Source organism: Copidosoma floridanum, unplaced genomic scaffold, assembly GCF_036245765.1.
Source record: "Copidosoma floridanum isolate Cflo_tuat_1 unplaced genomic scaffold, Cflo_Japanese_pri ptg000013l, whole genome shotgun sequence".
NCBI classification, from domain to species: Eukaryota; Metazoa; Arthropoda; class Insecta; order Hymenoptera; family Encyrtidae; genus Copidosoma; species Copidosoma floridanum.
Window position 1 is genome coordinate 9,825,734 of NW_028321890.1, and position 15,367 is coordinate 9,841,100.

At 33.2% G+C, this 15,367-nt stretch overlaps 1 protein-coding gene across 1 annotated transcript in view; it reads right to left on the reverse strand.

Annotated features, from left to right (window-relative positions):
- LOC106637022 (5'-3' RNA helicase armi-like) overlaps positions 1–12,754 on the reverse strand; it is a 56,576-nt gene extending 43,822 nt beyond the window's left edge. Inside the window, exon 1 of the mRNA XM_014349640.2 lies at positions 12,498–12,754. The gene's annotated coding sequence lies outside the window, so the exon portion shown is untranslated. The remainder of the gene's footprint in view (positions 1–12,497) is intronic.
- Between the last annotated feature and the right edge of the window lie 2,613 nt (positions 12,755–15,367).

The following is a 15,367-nucleotide window of genomic DNA, read 5'->3' on the forward strand; positions in this document are numbered from 1 at the left end:
CAACTTTTTATTTCTCGTCTGCTGTATATAGATATACCAATAGCAATTTGTTCAAACTTTTAATTAAAGTATTTCTCAAACCGTGACGGCTGGCTTCTTTAAATTTGGATGTATTATCTTAATTTTTATTTACAATAAGATATAAGTTTTGTAAAAGATTTGTAAAAAAATTTTCCAAGTTATTGGATAAAATGTAAATGTCGCAACGACGTTTTTGTAAGAGCCTATGTATACGATTCTAAGGTTGCTATTTTTTTTCTCAAAAACTGTAATGCGACGGTTCCTGAAATTTCAATATGTTGTTAATATAATGAAAACAAACTAGTTATAATTATTTGAAGACTGTCGTAAGAAATTTTTTTTTCACTGTAACCCCCTTCAGTCGAAAATAACATTAAAGTAATCTGTACAATATGATCGGCTATAATAAAGTTTTCATTTTAATCCATCACAATGTATGATTAAACATAAAGGGACAAAAGTGTTGACAAAAATTAAAATAATATATTAAAAAGTTACTCAACGCTTTTGACTATTTTCTTTATCATGCCTTGTTGAAAACCGTACGATATTCATATTTTTGAAACGCTGTATAAAAAATTAGGAGTATTATTTGAACTCAAAAAATTGTTTAATATATCAATAAGAGTTTCAGAAAAATAATAAAAATAAATTATACTCCTAAAAAGTATATTTATATACATTATTAGATGGTCCACAATACAGCCACGATTATCGGCTCTGTCTTTATTATGGACCCTTTATTCCGCCAGTATTAAGTGCACTCATAACCTTCAACTTCATAACTTCGAGCTATTGTTTTCATTCTAAAAGTAAAGAAAGAACAACAAAAAATGCCTCTTAAAAAACGCACCAAGAAGACTAAACAACCATAACAAAGTCATAAAAAATATAAGATTATTATAATAAAAAAAAATAATAGTAATTATCACAAAATTAGTTTTGTATAAAAATTTGTTCTTAAAAACTTATCTCAAAAAGTACCTAGTCATATATTTTGTTAAAAGTGTGAGAAGTACTTATAAATAAATCTCAAATTTTTATTTAATTACATACAAATATTTTTTTACATTACGGATAGGGTCCATAATTGGGGGGTCCACATTATGGGCAGGGTCCGTAATAGGGGGGTCCACGATAGGTTCAAAGTCCATCGAGGGGGTCCGTAATACGGACAAAATTTTTTTTTCTTGTTTCATCATTAAAATAAAAATAACAAAACTTTTTGATAAAAAAAAAATTTGATGTTGTTAAAAAAGAATCAAACGACTTATACGTTATTATACAAGGTGTAGTTCTATTGACCGTTAGACCCAAAATAAAGTTGAGCTCGAAATTTTTCTTACAGGGTCCATAATTGGGACAGATACCCCTATCATGTAGAGCACGCGGTGGCTCAGTCGGCTAGGTCGTGGATTGGCACACGGGAGACCGTGGTTCTATTCCCGGCCAGTGCGACTTTTTCGGGCAAGTACCTCTAAGATTTTTCACAAGTGCTTTTTCACCACGCAATGCTCCTCGAGGAGGATTTAGGCGACCTCCTCGCAGCATAATTACCTAATCTCCTCCTACCTACCTCCCAGTAATGGGAGGCCTCCCATCCCTTTCTTTGTCCCTTTCCCAAGTGCTAAGTGCCCATAGTAGTGCCCTTATTAAAGGAGCCGGACGTAGAGCACTATAATATAAAAAAAAGGTATATCGTGTGGCATACTGTAATATAGAGTATGCATAGGTTATGAAGTTTTTACTGTACAGCTGTCATTGCCCCTCTCACGCAACTACACGATAGTTATTAACTTTGAAAAGCTGAAACACAAAAACTGTACGCCTAAGCTTCTTAAGACTTGGTAATTAGTTTATTTATAATATCAATTATAATATATCATTTTTTTAAAGGATTGATCGTTTCGTTTAGGAGTTATGAATAATTTGGCTTAGAATCCTACCCCAAACCAGGCGCTCTCCTATCTCTCACGTGTTAAACGATTAACAGTAAAACTTTAATAATCTCCGGATCTACACGGCTAGGCATCTCCAAATTTAGACTCGTGATAAACTATGGCAAACTTAAGCCACACGCAAAATTTTAGAAAAATTTATCGTCTAGTCGTTTTACTGAACTACTACCTTAATGAGTGTTATTATGAGGTATTATTTTTATTATTATTTTTTTGTGATAAATGTCATTGTAGGAATATCGAAAAATGTAGTAACTAGAAAGAACTTTTATAATTAATCATCACTGTCTAATACATGACATTTAAGGTGGCTCTAGTGGCCTCAATGTTAAAATTATAAATAACCCAACCGAGGTTAATAAAATTGAATTATATTCTTTGAATTCCCATCTTTCTATTCGTATAAAAAAAAATTAAGGTTGACGATGAAAATTGTAAGAAATCATGCTTACAAAATCGTAGTTTTAAGACGGGTTGGATAGAAAATGCAGGCTTACGCGATATACAACCTACTGCTGCACTTATATAAATAACCCGTAAGGTGTAAAAAATATACTATCTTGTATATATTATTACGCAGTTTTCGATGACATGAGAAAAGTGTCGTGTTATCGAACAAAATCTTTAAATAATCGGAGACTAAGTTTACAGTTGCGAGTGCAAGTCAGCTCTCAGCTGTCTTTATTCTGCAGAGTACATTTATATAGGTATAACTACTCTTGAACTTAGGAGCGTACCGTAACAGTTCATCAATTAGGGCACCATAAAACTTTTTTGTTTTTTTATATTAACTCACTAAAGTAACATATAAAATGTAGAATATGGCTTACAACAGTCTCTACGATAACTTTATACCATATTTTAAAGAAAATAATGATAAATTTTTAGTCTCCCCATTTTGATACGGCACTAGGCACTGGAGCCACCTTAAGATTTATCAAACACGCATAGTTATTGATAATTGTAAAAAATAGATAATTTATATTGTTTTATATTGTATATCAGATAAAAAAAAATAATAGAAAATATTAAAAAATACTAATCTTTATGGACATAGTTGTACCGTTTGATCTCGCGAGCAAAAAAAAAAAAAACTAATAATAAGGATTTAAAAGTTTCAAGTATAACTTGTGATACATAATTGCGAATAATAAATCTTATTACTTGTCTTAAATCTAGACATTAAAAATTTTTTTTTTCTACTAAATTTTAAAAATAATTATTACCAACTTATCAAATAAAATCATTTTCGCTTGGGATGTTTTAAGTCTAAGACTGTTTTAAGTCTTGACTCATGTACTGAGAGGGTATTACTTGTGTATTGCATTAACGGTTGGGAATGTTAATTAATAACTTTCTGTACAGCTTATAAGTAATCAATAAAAATCTTTTATGCACGTCATCCTAAGCGACTCTTCCACGATTGGCTGCGTTTTCATCAAAAACTTGTAAGTCAATTTTAAGCAAAATCTAAATTACGCATATTTCTCATAAATGATAAAATATTTTGATCATATCTCAAACCCAAGGCACCCTAAAGTGTAAAACTTTATTCTTATTATTTTTTTATTTTACTTATTTTACTTATTATTTTAAAGTACTTGTGTACTTGAACTAACCTGGGGTTAAATTTTCATTAAAAGTAGAAGTCGAGGCACGAGCCTCATGCGCTGATACTTTTTTTGAGACTTTTTTGCTGTTCTACAAATTAACTTAAAATACTAAAATACTAAAAAGTTAATTGTAACTTACTAAATTACCACATACAAAGAAAAAAAAATAATAATTGCCTTAACATACATAACACTTATTTTTGAAGATGTCATCCCAATTTTATAAATGCATAGTAATAAAATTAGGCTTCAAACTAAAAGTTCTTGCAGTGATGAGGAAAAAACCACCTTCTTACAATATCTTGAAATCGAAGAAAAGGCAACCTTTGAGGACGTTGCATCTATAAATATACTACAAGAGTTGTATGAAATTAAAAACAATACATTTCAAAAAGTCGAAGAGCAGTTGAACCGATGTTCAATTGTTTAGGATTAATGTGATTGTTTTTAATTTTTGCTCGTCAGCGCCTTTTATAGCTGATTCGCAGATAATTTGCTGCCATAATCTGCGCTATCTGCGCACTGTCAATTATCAGAGTTCGCTAGTAATCCTTGCGCATAAATTATCTAGCTTTCCTACGCGTGGTAGATAGCGCACGTTATTCGATTTTCGCGGATTCTTTAATTTTTTAACTTGACGAAATTTAAATGTTTTTATTAATTATTTGTAAGTAAAAGTAAACAAACAAATAAATAAATAAATAAAAGGACATATAAAAGAAATAATAGGAATAAAAGGGCATTTTATAAATTCTTAGATTATATAGAATGCCTCGTTGAATATATATATATATATATATATATATATATATATATATATATTTAAAACATTTTATAAAACAAGCACTTTTTGAATGAAAAGTAAAAACTAATCAAAAAACTTATTTAAATGTATTGACGATTTGCTAGAAGATAATGTGAGCGTTTGATTATTATTACTCGTTGACTCGCTTTCATATTTTAATCATATGTCACGTAAAAGTCCTTTAAAACACCAAAGATATCATAAACACTTAATTTTTTTTTGTTTGAGGTTATGAAAGAGATTTTTTCTAGATAGCCCATACTAATGAGAATCTTTAAGTTTTATGTGTTTCAAGTTGTTTTCTTTGATCTTTGAATAATACCTGTCATTGTAAACTTTCATTTTGAATGTCCTTGCTCTTGTCACAAAATGATGACTTCAATCTGTCCATTGCAGGATGCAGCAAGTAATGGCCTTCGTTGATTTCATCTCGCAACTCATATCATTTTTGAAGGTACTAAATATGCATTTTCTTAAAGTATATATTATGGTACAGAAAGGTATATGCGCAGAAAAAAATGTACATTGTTTCTGTGAGTTGTACGAGCTTTTTAAAGCTTTAAATGTCTTTTCCGTCCACCTTAATGATATAAGTACCTTTTTTTCACACTTTAAATCCACTAATAATCATGGAACTTATTTTCATCACTGTTGAGCTGACATTAGGCATAGGTTTCAGCAGTTGTCCAAAAAAGCTTTTTTTTCGCGAGTATACATTAACAGTAATTCTACTTCTAACGTTAGTAGAGAAGTGGTACGTACACTAGCATAGGTAATCATAAGTCATCATAGAAAGTTATGGTGGTTGAAATAGAAGTAATTTGTTTTTAGCAAATATCCACATCTCATTTTAAGCGATTGTCTTTGCTTTTTTTTAAATCGCTGTAAATTTTTATCGGTGACAAAATAGGACACAAAATTAAAAATTTTTTTTTTTTTAGTAACCAGTATTGATCCCAGATTTTATTTGAGCCAGCTAAGAATATTTCAACTATACAAGCAGCTTACCTATGCGTACCAAAAAAAGTCGTAAGTGTTCAAAAAATTGACTAAAATTCACTTATACAAAATTTGTTGTTTTTTTTTAGACACGTAAAATAAGCCAAAAAAACCTTAATACTGGCCACAATTTCTATGAAGCTGAAAAAAATTATATTTGGAAGACTTAAGAAATACAAATAGATTAAAATAGTAGTGGCACCTCAGGCCACCCCAGCGGGCCGCACAACGCATTTTCGAAAGCAGTGCCTTGTCCATTGTCCAACGCTAAGTCTTTTCCACTGCGGGACCACGCAGTGCTGCCACCTCACGTCTGCGCACTGGGCTATCGCACCTCATTCCGCTGATGCTTGAGGGTGCCTGTACATGGGAAACCTGCAGTCTGGAGAATGCCAGTCAAAGCTTCAGCAGGCGATTCAATTCAAATTGATAGAGATCAATCTTTTTTTTTTCTTGCATTCCGTACAACAGACACCTTGTTTTCAGTGAAACTAGACTCTGAAGTCTTATTTTGATTTTAGAAACTGATTTTAGTAAAAAGTTTTAAAAAATTTCGAGTTAGTATAACAAACGACTAGTCGGTAAACAGGGAAATTACAGTAACAGGCTGCCAGCAAAAACTAGTCATTTGTTATACTTACTCGAAATTTTTTACCAAAATCAATTCTGACATTAAAATGCAACTTCAGAGTCTAGTTTCATTGAAAACAAGGTGTCTGTTGTACGGAATGCAAGAAAAAAAAAAAATTGATCTCTATCAATTTGAATTGAATCGCCCGCCAAAGCTTTGACTCTATAGAGCATCTACTCGCCTCTCTCTAGGACTCTACAAGAGCGTGGAGGATTCAGAGATCTACTTTATCAACTATCGACTCCTTCATCCGGCGTTATAACTGGAGGGGGAGTGTGTGGGGACCCTCTCACACACATGTACACTTCGGCTCTCCGTCCTTCTCCGACCATCCGCTAGGTGTCTCACCATTCAACTTGACCTTCTCGCAAGTGCCCGGATTTCATATTGGATAATATACAAGGGCGTTTAAGATTGAGCTAGGGTATCCCCACCGATATAGGTGTCTAAGGCAGGGAGCACGTCATCAGCCTTACTGATGAGTCCTGGCGTGCTCCTGGGACGAAACATCAAACAATCTTTTCTCTCTTTTCATGGCATTACTCGATAGCCATACAACAATTTGAAACAACACCACCTGCAGGGGAAAAGTTGTTGATGCTAACTAACAAGAATACACAGAATCTTATGGAAAATGATCTGTTACAAGCGTTTATTTCAACAGTAATATATATATATTTAAGTATATTATTCATCATCGCCCGTAAGCTCAGATATGGCTTTTTTTTACACAAGAATAGTGTTTTTCAGCCATCGGTGCACCTGAGTTACGACCAGATGTTTATACGCATATAAATATCTGGACCAACTTATAGTCACATCTATGATCACGTAGATAAAGCGTCAGAGAAACAATTAATCGACCCTCAAGAATCAAGAGCACAGGCGAAACGGCGAGACCTGAATGGTCACCAGACGGTCACCCATCCAAGTACTGACCGCGCCGAGTGCAGCTTAACCTCGGAGATCGACGGAACTGCAACTGTACCGCAGCGCCACCACGACCACTGTAATATATATTTAACTGACGTAATTTTTTTGGGTGTTGAGTATGCTTTCAAACCGAAAAATACCTGTGTAATAGTACTATGATAGAAAATTTTTTTTTCTCCTTCCATAATAGTTGTATTTTGTGAAGGTGGTTCATACGAAAATTAAAACTGGGCTATCAAAGTAAAATTTGAAGAGGTTGTTTATGAAGCTTTTGTTCACCTTTATGCAAAATTTCAGATTCGCTTATTGGATCAAATAATGAGAACGAGACGTTTAAAAATCGTTGTTGAGTATTCGTTTATCATGGGCTCTTATTGACGTACAAAATTCTCACACCAGAAGTCATATAATTATTCTGTGTAAAACTGGGCCAGAATGACCAAAAACTAGAGTAAGAAACTAGAAGTCGTCCTTTTCGTAACGGTGCGTTAAAAATTGTACCTCATAGGACAAAATAAAAAGATATTTAATCACAAAGTTTGTTCAGTACAGGTTATGGATGTTCGTCCAAATTTACAGATATGGTGCGGATTTCAAACACATGAACGATCATGTGATGTACCTTTCTATCGAAAATTTCCAATACAATTCGTTGGTACATTTCTCTCTTTCAAATATATGCAATTTTATAATAATAAGTTACTCCATGTAATAATTTGAAGTAAAGTATTACCAGTAATGAGAAATAATGTATAACGATACATGTTCAACACATTTATTTTCCTCTTTGCTTATAATTTACAAACGTTGACAAAGGTTTAATTTCTCACAATATTAATATTGAAACAAAATATTAAAAGTTAAATAAAACCATGTAAATCTCTGCATACAATCAAGGTAGCTGTATGTATACAGGTGATTAGGTTAGAGTTATAGTACGTCGTACTATGAGGCTCTTTTACCGTCAAGCTTGAATCAGATGGCGCCAGGGCACGTCGCGGCTGTCATGGCCGTCTCACTCACACAACATTACTTTTCAGTATTGTATGTACATAGGAAATTAAAGTGTAGTGGTAAAGCGCAATATTTGAAATTTTGAAATGAATAAGGAAGACAAGAAAGAATATTATGGGAGCTTAAAAGTTTCAGAATTGAAAAAGCTTTTAAAAGGGAAAGGAGCAAGAGTCAGTGAAAGAAAAGCAGAACTCGTGGACAGGTAAGCCATGACTTGGGAGCGGCAAAAATGTTGGTCTCCCAATTGCTTCGAGCCACTTTTTTTTTATCACACTATCAGAAGGAAATTTAAATTTCACTTTCTTATCGCAGGATATTACACTGCACTTCATTTTTCCTACTGTCTTTAAACGTAAATGCAAACAAAAATTGTCTGCAAACAACAGCAATCATTTACAAAGGTTATGTCTTCTGCTTTGCTCATTACACAGATAGGCTCACGAACGCAATACACAACTGTAAATTTGACGGTGTGTAAGTATGACAGCCGCGACGTGCCCTGGCGCCATCTGATTCAAGCTTGACGGTAAAAGAGCCTCATATACGTACACACATCAGTAGTTCAGCAGACAACAAGAGTTTCCGGTCTGCACACACTGCGAGTCACCGACGGAACTATTTTCATACTCGTATAAATTAATATATACATATTATTTTATAACTTGAAGCGTGTCAAAAAATGCTATTTTTTAGATACATATTTATTTATAATGTAAACCTTCTTTTCTTTTTTTTTTTGATTTTTTTGATAGTCATATTGACCTCAGAGTCGCGCGTGAACCACCTTAATAAGAATTGCGATTTCTCTCGAAGATCAATTTATTTCGTTAAGTACTTTTAATTTAGCACATCAAAAAGTAATATTTATTATGCTCACTCATACGTTACATCCAATTTATACTAGAAGTTTGCTTTTTTTGTGAAATTAAAAAAAAAATTTATTTGCTATTAACATGTTACTTGGGACTGGAAAAACTTTATTTAGTTGTTAAATATTTTTTATTGTTGAAATAAACGCTTGTTATCTATTATTTTATATCAGATGCTGTGCAATTAGCATCAACGTCTTTTCCCCTGCAGGTGGCGTTGTTTCGAATTGCTGTACACTCACCGTACCTTGATTCGCAAACCGCGAAGTTTGAATTCTTGAAGTAATTTATCGTATTAAAACACAAGGAACAACCATAACCATAAAATAAAAATATGATGATAAACAACTATCATATTAACAACTATTGAACAATCTTAAAATCATACTTTATGTTTATTTGTCATTAAAAAATTTAAGAATTTAAACTTCGCGGTTTGCGAATCAAAGTACGGCGAGTGTACAAAGCGAATACAGTCCAGCACAAGCTCTGGTAATGACTGCACGTGCGGCGTCATACGAGCCTCACCACCGACTTAACATTCAATCATGTCTTTTAAAAAAGAATTTGTTAGTTTTGTATTCCTGTGTGCTTTCTATTTCGCACTCACCTGGCTCTAGTCGACCAATTTCCCTGGGCTTAGAAAAAGCCCGCCGTTAGTTCTTCATATACTTTTAATAGCTCAATTTTGTCAATTTAAGTGCCAAAAAAGCGGCAAAAATAGCAAACAAGTTTTTTTGCGTCTAGAACAAAAATTACAGCTCCTCCGAAAAAATTTCATGGTATCAAATGTGTGCTATAAAAAAACGAAGAGAATGAGCCCTAGATAAGCAGAATAGTACCAGCGAATCACCTGCCAGTTGCAAAAAACTCTTCTTTTTTTTTTTGGCAAAAATTGTTTATTTAATAACTCGCGTTGTACTAATGGTAGAGAGCTGAAATGTTTGTGTTGTCATTATCTTGACCCCGAAACGATCGACTAAAATTACGTATAACATAAAAAAAGCATCCATGGACCATCAATTCTATTTCAAAGCTCTGTCGACTGGTCTACAGTGATGTCACGTCTTCACCGCACGTGCCAAAAATACCATTTTTTCCAAGCTAATAAAAATTATAAGAACCAAAAATGCTTATTCGACCCGTCTATATCTTTCATAAAAAATTAGTGCTTATACCATTGGGGGCGCCAGTGGCATCAAATCCACGAAGTTCATAGATATCTTTGAATATCTTAAAAGTTAAGCATTGTATGGTCAGACACGAAGCATAAAAGTTATAGGAAATTCAATTATAAGTAAGTACCTTTTCATCCCATGTAAATCAAAGCAGGCGTTTTCGTATTACAGTTGTTGAAAGTATATAAGGAGCCTGCGAGAGTATGATGTATGTATAGTATATACTATATAGTCTATCCAAACGGTGCGTCTGCTCAGTGTTTTGCTTTCAATGTTGCTATAGATATGGTTGAGCAGACGCAACGCACAGTTCTTGCTTGAGTTTATCAAACTTTTAACGGTTGTAATGACAAAATGCCAGCACTGATTGACATGGGATGAAAAGGCACTTACTAATAATTCAATTCATTACATATTTCACGCTTTCTGTATCACCATTAAATACTTAATTTTTTAGATATTTAAAGATATCTACAAACTACGTGCATTTGATGCCCTGGTGGCCCCCCGTGTTTCACTCAATCAACACCATGGGTGCTGGTGAATATCGTTTTATTCCCTCCAGATATATTCTCTGAGCAAATATGGCAGACAATATAATTATAATTATAAATATACCTTCTATGAAACGATATTGTGTATAAAGATGGTGCAATAATCGTTGGAATAAGTATACCTACGTTGGTTGGGTGTCGTTTCAATAAATATTTTGAAATAAATGAACGATTATAAACAATATATTACAGAGCGATACCATAAAATCAATATGTAGGCTGGCTAGTACAAGATTGTACGCTTTCATTGAACCTTCTGATGATTTCAAAACAACTTCCTACCGCCTGCGCTAATTACATCTCTAACGTTACGCTTACATCTATCACATATACGCTCAGATTTATTTCTAGTCCATATTTAATACCCAAAATATAAATATATCTAATAAATTAAGAAAAACCATCCTGTAATACCGCTTTCTTTAATAGCATAGAATTACATGCCAGTGAACGTATCTTAAATACGTTCATCACACATAGGTTTTTTTGCCCGATATTATTCAAACATTAAACATATACTTGAAATAGTATAAAAAATACTCAAAAACATTGCAGCTCACTTAACTGTACCTTTTTATATGTTTTCTTTTAAAAAATCTCAATTTTACATGGAACATTATGAAAGAATTATGTAAACATTTCATTTATATGATCTGTAGAAATCTCTTAATTTTTTGGTGTAAAAGATTACTTTCAGATAAACCTATTAAATTTTGAAAGCGATCTACAAGTTTTTTCTTAATAATACAAGAAAGAAGGGGTCAAACATGCGTAAAAGCATGTATGTAAGTATATCCATATGAGAAAAATAATTGCCAGCGTTGCTGCATATAGTTGCGCTCCTCTTACTTCTCTGAACCTTTTCCCCGCTAACTGTGATGAAAGTCCTTAAGTCAAAAAATCACCTTAGACACGAGTGGAAAAATTGTGAAAGAATAAAATGCAAAAAATCAATTAATGTATTCATAGAGTACAAAATGAATGTTAGAAAAAAAAATTTTTTAATGAATAAATTTTATAAACATTTATTTATTGTAAAAGTAACAAATAAATAATAAATAATGGTAGTTTTTATCGGATACGTCCTTTGGGCCGCAAAATAGCCCCAGAGATGATGAAACTTATCCGACGAAAACTACTGTTATGTCGCGTTATTCGAGGCTTAGCTTGCGCTTAATAACTCGGGACTCACACTTGGCATGTAGGTGGAATTTGGGGCTAGAAGATAGTTAAGGGTAGTACCAATTTGCTTCGTGCAGCAATTTGAAATAGCGCCACCTTCAGGGAAAAATTTGTTAATACTAACTAACAAGAATACACAGCTTCTTATAGACAATAACGTAACATAAGTGTTTATTTCAAGAACAATTATCTTTAAGAATTGACGTAATTTTTTTTGGTGTTGAGCATACTTCCGACCTGAAAAATACCCACTGAACAGTGCATTAATAATAAAAATTTGTTTTCTCCACACATACTTATATTTCGTGAGTGAGTATAGCAGTTTTCCTGGAATATTGATTTATTTTGTGGAGTACTTTTAAGTCAGCACATGAAAAAGTAATATTTAATATGCGTATTCATAGATTGTAGGCATTTCAAACGACAAATTTACTTTTTTTCATGTAACTATATAAAAAAGTATTTTTTGCTATGAATGTTCTGCTTGGGACTGAAAAAACATATTTTAGTTGTTAAAGAGAATTGTTGTTGAAATAAACACTTATGTAAGATCATTGTCCATAAGAGGCTGTGTATTCTTGTTAGTTACTATCGATGTATTTTCCCCTGCAGGTGGCACTCTTTCAAATTGCTGCTCGAAGCGAGTACTGTCACGAGTAATGGTGTGCACGTTTGACTTTATGCCCACGCCAGAAAGAAAAGAAGAAATTAGAAAAATTTAATAAATTTTAAACACTTACTTTTATTTCAAAAGAAAACACTACACGTGTCGAACCAGCGCGAGATGTCTGAAACCGAAATTGAAACCGCGCTCGTGAAAGACCAAATAGCAGAGGCGGACTCTAGCTACCCAGTCGACAGTTCGAGGGTAAAAATAAACTGTGTCCTCACCTTGTGGTAGACTGGGAGGTAGCAGACGTAGACTCTAACTACTTAATCTACCGTTTGAGGGGTAAAAATTAAGTGAGAGCCTTTTCGAAGCCTCCAGGCCTTTTTAAAGGGAGTAGCGGACCTCGGTCATGCGCTGGCTCGAAAACGACACAGAAAAACTTGCCGAGGAAAAATCTTGAAGAAAAGACAATAGCCGAAAATCTAATTGGCTAGAACTGCTCCAGTTTAGCCACTCAGAAATTGGTACTTCCCATATCCAGCTCACTCCCCTCCATGCGTTAAGAGAAGGGAAGGTGATTCGCTTTACACCATACATCCCTCATTAGACAAATTAATAATTATGAAAGATTAACTACCAACAGCGGTGTCTGTGGTCAAAAAACATATACCATTAGTAACTATTGTATGGTGCTTGTCGCGATCTATTGATTATTAATGTGCTTATATTCACCGATAGTTTCAATTGATTTTTAGTTGCAAATGTACTTTGAAATGTTAGTAGCATTTGGTCAACTTGTTTTTCGCTGCTAGTCGTTAGAGAGGAAGTCAGCTCGTGGTGCCCTGGGGAATCGGAAATTCCCTTACCGGCGTTGGAAGCAGGAGTGCAGACTCTCTCTCGATATCTCTGAGTCAGGAAAAGGGGAAAGGGCTATGACTTTCCAGTTTTCCTTTATATTTGAAAAAGTGACAGAATTCAACCAGATTGAAAATTAGGCTATTGCAGATAATTTACAAAATTGTTAATGCGATAAAAAAAGGGTTAAGTACTCGGTAAATTATGCGTATGCGAATATGAACGGTAATAATCGGATAATTCTTTGAAAGTTAATAAAGTTGCTCCGCTAGGTTAACTGTAGTTAATACTTCCGTCTGTCACATATAGTAGTGTAGTATGTATGGGTTTGTATCTTAATTATATGCATTAATTCTAAGTTATTCTAGTATTGAATGTTATACCTCAGTGCAGCTGTTTCCAGTGAAACTTTTGCATCTATTGGTTTTTACAGTTATTTCATTTCTCTACATTGAAAAGTATTTCGTTTGCTTTCCATTTCCGGTCAGCATAAGCCAGTGTGCATGTGCATGAATCATAGTTGGTCTTTGTGCTGCAGCTACAAGCAAACTTGTAGGTGATTCACCTCTTTTCAGATGCACGTTGGTCCTTGCTCAAAATACCTTCGAATCAACATGGGAAATTCCGAAAGAATGAGGGGAGGAAAAAAATTATTAGTAATTGTAGTTTACCAACATTACACTACCATTAACTAAAAAAATTAGAGTTGATTTTATGAATAATCTATAAATTAATTCAATTTCTAATCGAACTAAATTAATTAATAAACAGTCAATGAACATTTACATTAAAAATAAGTTATGGACCATATCATAAGAAGTAATCGAGATCTTAATATCGGGCCCGCTCATAGGAGAGTGGGTAAGGGACTTGGTATGGGTGTAGGAGTTTGGGGGTTCATGTCCAATTCGAAAGTTTTTTTTTTTTTTTTTTTTTTTTTCAGAGCAAATTGGATGTAATAATAACTATAAAATAAAATATTGTAATTAATAAGAAATAAAATTTAATAAAATTTAAAATGTATGGTGTGATGTAGATGGGACCGGTGCAGATGACGTCTTGACGGACGAGATCCACGTGTGTTTCATATTACGAGGTGTTGCCGAGGGTAGGGGAAGGTGGGGTGGAATGGGCAAAAAAAAGATCAGCGGAAAATAACAATTTATATGAAATGAAAAATGCTTCATTAAACTGCGTTAACATATCAATGAATATCATAAAAATATAATCCATGCATCAAATTAAGCAATGAAGTTAATTTATTTCAGCAAATACAAATGAAACCGAAACATATCAAACTGCCCATACCGTACCACCCGTGGGGTGGTATGGGTAATACGTAAGTGCGTAATGGGCAATGTTTTGCCAGATGTACAGATTACGTATTATCAAAAAAAAAAAACGAAAGTGAGAGATTTATTAATAATTATGATGTTTATAATATAAAAACACAATATTAACTGCATATTTATTTGACTTTTATTATCCAAAGTTACAAAATACAGATAAACTGTGAAAGTTTAACAATATTTATAATCGAACTTTAGCTCTTAATAGTAATAATACCCTTATGACATACCTTATGACATAAAAACAACCAATTATTCATTTTAATTATTAATTTTTTGGTTAATTGTGTAACTTTGTACTAATTTTTTTTTTTTAATCACATAACTAAATACTGAAAGTTATTAGGAACTTGTGCCGATTGAACTTGTGCAGCGTGTATGATGGGCACATTATTCAAATTCATCGGAGTTACCATCGATGGATCAATAAAAACAGATTCAGAACTCAGAGTAATAGTGTTGAAATCCATGTTATTGGTTATATCTCCTGAAAATTTCATTGTTTGGGAATAAACTTTTCGCATAATGAAATGCCATGGATCTAACCTCTTCTTGAGAAAAACCATTCAATCTTGAATCTTGTTTAATTATTTTATTGTAGATTACGTCTTCTTGCTCTTTGGAGAAAACTGGTTTGAATCCAAGAGCTGTAAAATAAGTTTAAAGTTCAAAGGTACCTAGCACAGTAAATAACCTATAAATGGCAGTGCTTGAACAAGTTTTTTGTTTATTTAAAACGAAGTACATAATTGAGATACCTGTCTTTAAAGGGAGATTTTCGGCATTTGGCGTATTT